Source organism: Lytechinus variegatus, chromosome 4 (genome assembly GCF_018143015.1).
Source record: "Lytechinus variegatus isolate NC3 chromosome 4, Lvar_3.0, whole genome shotgun sequence".
Taxonomy (NCBI): Eukaryota; Metazoa; Echinodermata; class Echinoidea; order Temnopleuroida; family Toxopneustidae; genus Lytechinus; species Lytechinus variegatus.
The window spans coordinates 23,122,825-23,133,900 of record NC_054743.1 but is presented as its reverse complement, the minus strand read 5'-3'; the positions used below and the strand labels follow the sequence as shown (position 1 = coordinate 23,133,900).

The window sequence follows — 11,076 nt, the reverse complement described above, 5'->3', positions numbered from 1 at the left end:
AAGAAACAATAGAGATATGGCTCACGAAATAGAGGAATGTCGAATCTAGTTTTGAGAAAAAGTCATGTCCCATAGAGATTACACGCAAAATACATGTGATATGAAAAAAGCAATTATAATCTGTTTTATCTTGCTAAATTTAAACTTTTATACCTTTTAATTATCATAAAGGATCATGTAAGAAGTGGCAAAAAGAAAAAAAAAGTGAAAAAAAAAATTCATCTTGTTCACCCCAGGACTCGAACCCGCGCCCTTTAGAAAGCAGTCAAAGCCACGATATTCCCCATAGAGAATACACGTAAGCAATTTTGAGAATTACAAGTCCAATTTTGCAAGTGAAATACGGGCATGATCCCGGCATCTGATCAAAAAATGGAGGGCACACTTCCGAAAGCTTAGAATCTCAGCTACAACATACTAAAAGCTTAAAGAAAACTGACAAGAAAAAATGGAGATATGGCTCACGAAATAGAGGAATGTCGAATCTGGTTTTGAGAAAAAGTCATGTCCCATAGAGATTACACGCAAAATGAGGAAAAATGACATGCCTCTTTTCATCGCTGTTTTACGCAATGATGCGTTTCTCAAAACGAAAATTCATGACGACTAATGAGAAAGAGTACATTCTAAACTACAACATATCGAAATCTGGGCGAAAAACAATCTATATTCGAGAAGTTACAACCAAATTTGCATAAATTTGATGACGTCATTTTTTAAAAAATGAAATTTTTAGTTTAGGCGCCATTTTGATGACGTCATGATATAATTTAGGGACAATGGTGACATGAAATCAAATCTACAACTCATACTCTATCGATATATGAAAAAAAAATTGGGGGTCAATGGACTATTTAAAGAGTTACAGTGAATTTTAAATAGGCATGTTTTTGCCCATATATGGCCTATAGTGAGAGCTCGCGCGCACACGTGCTGCAAACTTTAACGGGTGTTAATTTCGTTATTAATGGTCGTAGAAGGTTGATCAAGGTATCAAATTGTTCAGAATTATATTATCAATGCAATGATGTAAAAAAAACGGTGTTTTTGCACTGTGTTAAGGTGTTACGCGAGGAAAACGCGCGCACATATGTGCGCGCGCGCAAATTTTTGAAATGCTTAAAATGACCTAAAACGTACTCTCGTTTGGTCAAAAAATGATTTTGAGCATTTTGAAATTTTGACGCGCGCGTACGTGCGCGTCGTGACCTCCAGGTGACCTTTGATGACATGACCTGATGACCCTTGACCTGAAGTTGATGTGATGTTAATTTGATTGATTTTTGATAATTGATAATGGAGATATGATTGATAATGTGATTTTACAAAATGGCGCCTAGATGACGTCATCATGACCTGATGACCTTGAAAAGCTTATTTTGACGTGTCCATGACAGATCCTATAGATGACATGAAATTCAATGAAATTGACCAAATCCATTTTGAGATAACTTGGCGACAAGAAAATCCGTAAAAATAAATAAATAAATAAATAAATAAATAAATAAAAAGAAAATTCTGACGAAATTAAAAGGTGATCTGTCATAAATGACAGACCACCTAATTAGGCCTTCCTGCTTTGCTTGCACAATAATGTCATTGCGAAATATTGGTAGACCATTACACATATGCAGAGAATGTATTTGCTCCCATGGTATAGAGTATGTTTAAAGTAGCCACCACATTTCAAACCCATGCGTAATGGGTAAAATGCGTAAAGTGCGACGTGTATACTCTTATACGGACATTTATTATGGATAAGTGTATACGCCAGACGAAATGGATACCAATATACTGTGTATATAATAGTGTTTTCACTCTGAGAGTGTGTATTACGGTCAAACAATGGGTGTGGCACATTTCCACATAGGGTTTTTCTTTTGGTCCGCGACCTACGGAGTGTTCATGAACAGAGAAAATGTATTGTCAAATGCGCTAAGGACAACCAAGAAATCTTTGTCGAAAATTGGTGAATCATAACTGAAAACTGCAAATTCTCCCTTTGGCAATGTCATACTTGCAGTTTTCCGTCAGCTCCGAAAGTAAGGACATACGAGCTCTTCTGCTTCACCCATTTTCGACAAAGACCTCCCAGCTGTCTTTGTTATTTGACAGGCATTTCCAATATATTTGCTGTGTTCTTGAATTTGTAAGTCGCGTATCGAAAACTCTGTCGTGTCAAACCATGATCACATTGAAATATTTTCTTTAAGTCTACAGAGCAAAGTTAATTTGTATGTGTGTTTTTTGTATTTTAGGGTGTTGCGCAGATCCTGCAGTTGTTGTTTTTATTTTTTTTTTTTTTTGAGGATGTTGGTCATTTTGAACACATCCACACAAGTCATGACAAACGGGTTAGAAAATGGTGTTACGGATTTTCTCAGAAAATACACATTTCTTATATCTTTTCATTTTTTTTCTTCCTAGTCTATATTTCCGAATAATCCAGCTGGCACAATAAATTTACCCCCACCCCCATCGAATACACGTCTATGGAATGGATTTTTTTTCTTTTATCTGAATGATTAGAAATTATTATTATTAGCTTGTGTATAATCATTATCAAAATGAGTAAACATTTTTGCAATGACGTGTATTTCTAGCACTATGCAGCATAGATTAATTCATTCATATTATTCCTTCGACTTACACATATTAATCATGTTAATGGATTTACTTTATCACCATCTTTCAGTTTTGTTTGCAATATGAATGATTGTATGTTTTGATATCATGATTTTTTTTTATTATCGGGTTGAAAAGTGTTTTATATGACATTAAAATCATGAAAAGCATATCTTGATTGCCATTGTCCTCTTGTCTGGGTTGATAAATAAATAAAGAATTTGTTGAATACGAAGCATATATCATGAGCAACATAAAAAATTCAACACCTGTTTTACCAGACAGTTACCATAGTAACATTAAGACACCTTCCCTTCTCAGCAAATGAAAATAAATGAAAGTTGTAGACCTGACTTGTCACACGATGCGACACTTGTTAATTAAGCGCTTTACATTCTAGCATTGTGCCATTTAAAAAATGGATCGACGTGGTGCAACTTTCCATCAGTTTTCTGTGTCGAAAACACAGTGATGTTTCTTCTAAGCTTACATATAATATTTCGTGTTTGTTTCAACAAAAGGAGCGCGAATTCATATGCTTACGTCTTTGTCTACAAAATGAAATAAAATAAAGCTCATATATTATCTTGTCTACTCGCATCCTAATCCTTTTTAAAGAAATTCATATTTGCAAGTATTTATTTTATATTTATTTATTTATTTTGTTTTATTTATTTTATACTGCAGGGTAGGCCTGTTCAGTTCTTAAAACTGCTTTACAAAGGCGCCCTGCAGTTTAAAATACATGTCAAGATAAATATAAAATATATCATCAAAAAACATTCAACGTCAAAAATACAAAATACAAACTATTTAACATCAGAAACAATTAACATCAAAAAATTTAGAGTGGGAAGTGACAATCTAAACATACAAGTACATAGCATTGTAAATCAATGGAATATTATTTCGCTCTTCATCAATTCGTATGAAAGGCTTTGCATAATTTTTTAAAAACTAACAAGGAGGTACACGTACAGGCTTGTAAATTTGAAGGAAGTGTATTAAATAATTTGGGTCCGAAATATGCGAAAGATTTTCTTTTATATTCAGTTCTAGCTTTGGGAAGCTGAAGGGGGCATCGCAAAGAAAACCGTGTCCTGTATTTCACGGGCCGTTTACATACTAAAGGTTTTAAATAATTTGGAACTAAATTGTTCATTATTTTATATACAAAAACACAATACTGATATTTTATACGCTGAACTACTGATTGCCACTTCAGTGACTGCAACAGAGATATTTGTGATGTATTATAATCTTTTTTCAAAAGCATCCTGGCATATTTATTTTGAAGTTTTTGTATCTTATCTAAATGTATTTTTGCACTGCTTCCCCAAGATGTACTACAGTAATCAATGTAAGGTAAAATCATAGAAAAGTACAGCTTCTTCATGATATCAAAGGACAGTAAATGCTTAATCCGCCTTATACAACCTATTGCTCGAGATATTTTACAAACGATATTAGTAATATGTTCACACCAAGTCAGGCCCGGATCGAGCATGACACCTAAGTATTTAATCTTTTTTACATTTTCTAATTGTATGTTCCTGAATTTCACTGGCAAATGAGCACCCCTCAACTTTTTCTTTTGACCAAATACCATGGCTTTTGTTTTGTGCGGGTGTGAATGCATATTATTTAAGTCTAACCATTTACATATTGAATCAAAATCATCTTGCAAATACTTTTGTACCTCCTTAATTGATTCACCGTGATTAAAAATGGCGGTATCATCAGCATAAAGAGACATTTTAGAATGTACATGCAATTTCAAATTACACATGTCATTAATAAAAATACAAAATATCAATGGACCCAATATAGATCCTTGTGGAACACCTGATTTTGTCTTTAAAAATTCACTGCGACAATTGTTAATAATTATAAATTGCCTTCTGTCTGTTAAATACGATTCCATCCAGTTGTATTCATTGCCAGTAATACCATAGTACTTAAGTTTTGCAAGTATAAAATTGTGAGGAATAACATCAAAAGCTTTGCGTAGGTCCAAGAAAATACCACCAGTAACATGTTTTCGGTCCATTTTATCATACAAAAAGTCTGTAATCTCAGTTAGACAAGTGGCAGTGGAATAAGACGGTCTGAAGCCAGACTGACAATTTGCAAGTAGATCATTTACATTTAAGTACTTATACAATTGATCATGTACTGCTCTCTCTAGTATTTTGGACAGGACTGGAAGCACAGATATTGGTCTATAATTGTCAATATCAAAAGATCCTCCCTTATGTACAGGAGTAATTCTTGCTGTCTTAAAATCTTCTGGAATAACACTAGTTTGCAAAGTTGCATTAAATAAATGGGTTAAAGGTCCAGCTATACTCTCTGCTGCCAGCTTAAGAAACTTAGGGTAAATACCATCTACTCCGACCGCTTTCGAACAATCAATATTTAATAGCTCTTTCAAAACATACTCCTTTTTGATTGCACAAAATTTAAATTCACAATCTGGAATAAAAAGAGTTTGTAAATTGTTTAATAAATCTTTCGAGAAATTATTCGAAGGGGCTTGCAACCTTGAGCCGACTTCATTAAAGGCTTTGTTTAGAACGTGAGCTATTTCATTGTTAGGTATTTGACCATCATCAATTGTTAACTTAACATCATGACTCGTGGTTTTATTTTTCTTAGGTAGAAGCTTCGATAAAATGTTCCAGTTCTTTTTTATGTCATTTCCGCATTTTTTAATGCGGAAATGACATAAAAAATTTTAATCAAGTTATTAGTTCTGTTACGGGAAGACTGAAATTTATTCCACCAATGAATTAATCTTGTTTTTCTAAATTGCTTTCGATAATAATCCCTTTCGCGTGCTAACACCAAATAATCATCATTTATCCAAGGTACCCCTCTTTGTTTTTGCCGCACTGATATCACGGGGGCATGCCAGTCACAAATGTCTAGGAGTGCGTTTTTAAAGGAGTGCCACAATTTTTCAACATCAGTCCCACAGGAATAAAACTCATGCCAATCAACTTTCCTTACATCATCTTTAAATTTCTCACTGTCAAAGTACTTGAAAGAACGACATTTAGTTATTTTGGGAGAAAGGGGTTGATGTTTCCCTTTAATTGCAGTAAAAATCACAGAGTGATCACTAAGTCCAGCTGACTGCACTCCTGATTTAATAATATTGTCAACAAGTGAATCAGAAATACATACCAAATCAATTACTGACTGGCTATGTGGTGAAATTCTAGTGGGTTCAGATATAACCTGTGTCATTTGCATTGTAGTAAGGAGACTGGAAACTTTTCTAGAAAGATTATTTACGGTTTGCATATTACAATTAAAATCACCAAGAAGGATGACATTGTTTGTAACTGTATACAATTTCTCGAGATTACTGTCAAAAAAATCTAAATGATTATCGGGTTTTCTATACAATATACCAATAAATAATGAGCTACTATTTCTACGTTGCAACTCCAACCAAATTATTTCTAAGGCAACAGATTCAAGATCCAATCTTCTTATATATGATAAATTTTCTGATATAAAACATCCCACTCCACCTCCATGAGTACATCTATCCCTCCTCTCAAACTTATAACCTTTAACAGAAATCAAGCTATCAGAATGTTCTTTTGTTAACCATGTTTCTGACACTCCTAGTAGATCATAAGGGTTATTATTCAGCAAACATTGTAAATCAGCAACTTTATTAACAATGCTTCTGACATTAAGATGAGCTAATTTAATACCTTTAATACCTTTTAGAGCAAAATCATTAGTTTCGGTTGACATATCATCATTTGCGTCAACAGAAATATTATTACAGTTATACATGACTTCAGTAGATACATCAGGATCATTCCAAAAAGGTAATACACTTTGCAGAATGCATTTCGGGCACTGCCAATTTTCAAACAGTTCGTCTGAATCATAGGTCTCTCTTGAGACCCCACCACAAACTATATGCACCCACTGTGAACATACAGTGCATAACAAAGCCTTTTAGGAATTTTATGGTTCGGTTCGAATTAACACTTATATTCTGCCAAAAAGCTTCTTTGAAGAATATTATGCGTTAGTAGAAAAATGTACATTAATATTTCATCCTACACACAATAAACCCATGTTTAAAGAAAATTAAAATCAGGGTAGCTGCTCATTTGGAACAGCAATGTCTGCCTTTATTGGATAAGGGATGTTAAAGGAAGTTTGATAACATGATAAAAAATTTAAAAAAAAGTAATTTCAAAAATCCCATAGCAAGTATCCTTTCCTGCCTGAACAATTTTCTCTTGGCCGCAATACCACATTCACACCAATACACCGAGAGACCAACCGATACTATTCCTTAGTAAAATTAGCGTATTTATTGCTTCGGTCGGTCTGGAGTCTAAGTTGGCATGACTCTATCACTAACCTGAAATGCGTAATCACGAAATCATTTCATAATGAATTTGTATACGCGCTGGTACATGAAAGAAAGAAGGCACTGAATCTGCGTTAATGACACACGAAAAATTCCCGATGTTTGAAATACATTTCATCCACCTAATATTGAAATAGTATTTATTCTGATTTATTTTTTATGGGGGTGTCTTCGCTATGTTTCGATTTACACCAGTATCTTGTCCTCTAGCACATTTTGTATTCCATAACCTTTACAGGAATTCTTTTTTGTGACAATGTCTTCTTGTGTCAATAAAGGCACTGCAGTGCACACACCAAAACTTCGTCCTCTGCGACTTCCCTTTCCTACCTGCCACCATAATAAACCCCAGCCCTAGCTCTCACGTTTCAAAATAAAACCCAGTATGCCAATCAGCGCCGTCCATTAAACACCCATGGCTTCATATCCAGACTAGCCATCGCAAAAGGAGATACATTTTCCAACTCTCGGGGAGCTGAAGGAAAACCCCTGGGTGAAAACAAAATATGAACAAACATGGCCCTGTGTGCTCCAACAGACAAGGAAGAGGAAATAATGGAATGGAAGAAACGAACTCGATACTATTCAAATAATGGCGCAAAGTCACACGGAGAGGAACAGCCTGGTTGACTTACCTGCTTACGTAATGAAGAGGGGTAGGGCGACGCACTTTTTCTAGAAGGTGTACGAATGGAATGCATCTGCCATCTCCTGCTGAGTTTCCCGCCTTTTTCGTCTGTCGTCTGCATGCGTTGTATGTCTGTGCATAGTAAGAGCGAATGTGCCTATCTGGTATAGTTAAATAAAAATAGTTATACCCAATATACGAAATTATAATGTATACACATAAAGGTAGTCTTTAAATGAATTATCAAATTGTTATCACTTTCTCCATCATCATCATTATCATAACAATAACGACAACAACAATAAGAAGAAGAAGAAGAAAGTAGAAGGAGAAGAAAAGGAGAGAAAAAAGAGGAAAATGAAGAAGAAAAAGAAGAAAAGGTAGATGGAGAGATTAAGAAGAGGAAGAGAACGAAAAAAGAACGAAAGGACGGATGGAAGAAGGTCGAACAAGGAGGCTTTGGGAGAGGAGAATACTTTATCTTATTTTTTTTGGGGGGGGGGGGGAGATAACCAGTGCTATATAACCTCCATCATTTTGAATATACATACCAGAAAACGAATACAGAAGCCTACATCTAAATAAAATAAGTACAGTCCTTTTGGTGATGAAGTTAGTGGTAATTTAATATAACAGTGCATTGTCCCTTAAACCATCATAATTTTGGAGGAAGTTGACCACGTTGACAATATCGATTGCTCATAATGTCATGCAGCTGATAATCTTTGAATGTATATCGACGAGAGGCTAATGTTGTGTCCATTGGCTGATTTAGACCAAAAGAGAAATCTGAGCAAAGGAGTTTAGCCTATCTTTAGCAATATTTAATAATAAAGCAAGTAAGAAAGAACTATACTTTGGGAACAATTTCTATAGCTTAATAAATTTTTAAAAGAAAATAATTTTAATTCTTATAACAAGCTCATTTAAACAATATCAAGTCAAGCTATTGATTTTCGAAATGTTGAATAGATACATTGTATGTATAGCTTAAGTCGTATTCATAACACTTTTTAGATAAAAATCCATTGCAGTCGATTGAGGATTCTTCAATTTTTAACATTTTAATAGCAAGCCTTGCACAATAATCTAAAAAGGTACTGTGATGAAGTAACTGCGAATGTAAACCACGCATGCAACGATGTTTTGAAATTCAGATATTTAATGCATGCTTCATCAAACAATAGGCTGAGGCTATTATCGAAGAAAGTGGGTCATACAGCCAGAAGAAAGCAAAGAAATTGACCGAATTCATGGCACAGTTCTCCACCTGCCTTTGGGAGAACCGTTTTTATCACACGAGTTAAATGAAACTGAGGTTAGCCGTTGCAAAATGTGGAGGGTGTTTGATATCACGGTACTTTATGGAAAGCACAAACAAAAGTTAAAACAAATCGGGTTTTACAATTACAATTATTAGTTACAACTATAGTAAGGGCTGTCGAGCAATTTTGAAAGGGGGAGGGAGGCTAGCCATGCAATAATATACAACCAGATGGTCCCTTTTACGTGTTTGTACTCATTTATTGCAGAAAAAAAGTTTTCTACCTTTTTACTGTTATATTTTCCTACCTTTTTCATCTTTTGAAAAAGTGACTGGTGTCGAACGCCAATGGAATCTTCGCCTCTGTCCATCATTCTCCTGTAACGTTTTACGCACCTCGATGACGCCACGAGACGCCATCTTCGAACGAAGATATACACGGCGCGGCGCCACGCTACTTTTCTACGTATCTCAATACAGACTGGATACGCTCCATTGAAATTCGTGACAATGTGTCTAAGACTTTATTGTTCTGAAACACCAAAAGGGAATAATGACACAATAAGGGTGATCAGGTGATGAAGGCTTGTTTAAGTTTCTGCACATTTCTATTTTTTATCTCTATCCTCTCGATGACGAGTTATCTAGTCATTCTGCGTTATTATGAATTATTATAGATCATTTTAGTTTAGGTGTGTGTATGATAATTTTTAAAGAAACATTGGAGGTGAGGGGGGGGGGTAAAATATGCCTGATAAATATGCACTGACTTAGAAATAGGCCTACTCTTTGTTCATTGCATCTCCTATTGAAAGAACCTTTCTTTTCCGTGCAGAACTAGTCTCATATTAAGAAGAGTGTTGTCAAGGTGCACAGAGTAAGCTATTAAATCAATAATTAATTTGCTCTTTTCTTCTTCGACATATTATAATTTCCAATATAGATATTTTTGTTTTCACTTCTTTCTTGACGTTGAAAGTAAGTGGTCAGCAAACCGTTTGAAAATGAAAACAAGTCGAGCTTCCGTAGCCCAAAAGTGCAAATTGATTGTACAATCATCGCAGATTCGCAAGTACAAGGTTCGTGAAATACGTCACGTGTATTTACATGCACACGGTGGACAGTATACGGACTCATCTCCACTTTACAATCCGTACACAATATATACTCCTCGCATAGCGCGCATTCTTCGAGTGCCTTTCAAGCCGAAGCGAAAACGAAAAAAACCGCGGGTTTTCAATGTCGTCTGCAATGAAAGGAAGCTCGTTTGTGGACACACGGATATACTGTATAGGATATGTGGATACACAACTTACATTTTGAAAGGATTTTCATGGTTTTCAAAGCGCTACTACGCATTTTGGGAATAAAGTTGGTAAATTCAGATGAGAAGTACCAGTTTTGGGGTTGAAACGACACTATTTATCACCAACCAATTTGCACACGGCTATTGACTTACAGCGCATACTCGGTATTAGGTAAGTGCAGTATTTAACCGTAGAGTGATGTGTAAATTCAGTTATACTTACATAATAGGTCATCCATGAGAAAACTAATTCAATTTCATCATGCCTGATTCTTAATCGAGTTGAAGACCAGACAGACATCTTAACACACCGCGTTTCTTCTAATATGATTTTACTGGGGAGATTTCAAATCAAAGCAAAGCGTACCGGGATTTACTAGAGACATTTAAAGAACGTGGCATTTTATACAGGATGTAACTCGTGCATATACGAGGTGTATCCGATGATCTACCGTGTTTGAAGTTGCCATATTTGTTGATTGATCATTTTCTATGTGTATCCTAAGCTTATGTCTTCTCTTTCTCTTCCTCCTCTTCTTTTATATTTATCTTATTTATTCCCCTTCCTCTTCTTGTTTTAGTCCTTGCTTTTCTTTTTTTATTTTTCACATTCATTTTTTTGTCGCCTTCATACTCATTTTCCATGTTTATTCCTTGTTTTCATTCTTTATCTTCATATATTCCAGTTATTTTTATGTCCACCCTTTTCTTCTTCATGTTCATTTTCTTATCAATCCTCTCCAGATCTATTCCTCCATTCCCTGTATCTAACTTTTCATCCTTCCATTGTCTCTACCGTATTTCACTTATCCATTTCTTTGTTTATTTATTTTATTTATTTTTTT

At 34.9% G+C, this 11,076-nt stretch overlaps 1 protein-coding gene across 1 annotated transcript in view; it reads left to right on the top strand.

Annotated features, from left to right (window-relative positions):
* The first annotated feature begins 10,088 nt into the window (after window positions 1-10,088).
* LOC121413646 (popeye domain-containing protein 3-like) overlaps window positions 10,089-11,076 on the top strand; it is a 34,616-nt gene continuing 33,628 nt past the window's right edge. The window contains exon 1 of the mRNA XM_041606554.1: window positions 10,089-10,403. The gene's annotated coding sequence lies outside the window, so the exon portion shown is untranslated. The remainder of the gene's footprint in view (window positions 10,404-11,076) is intronic.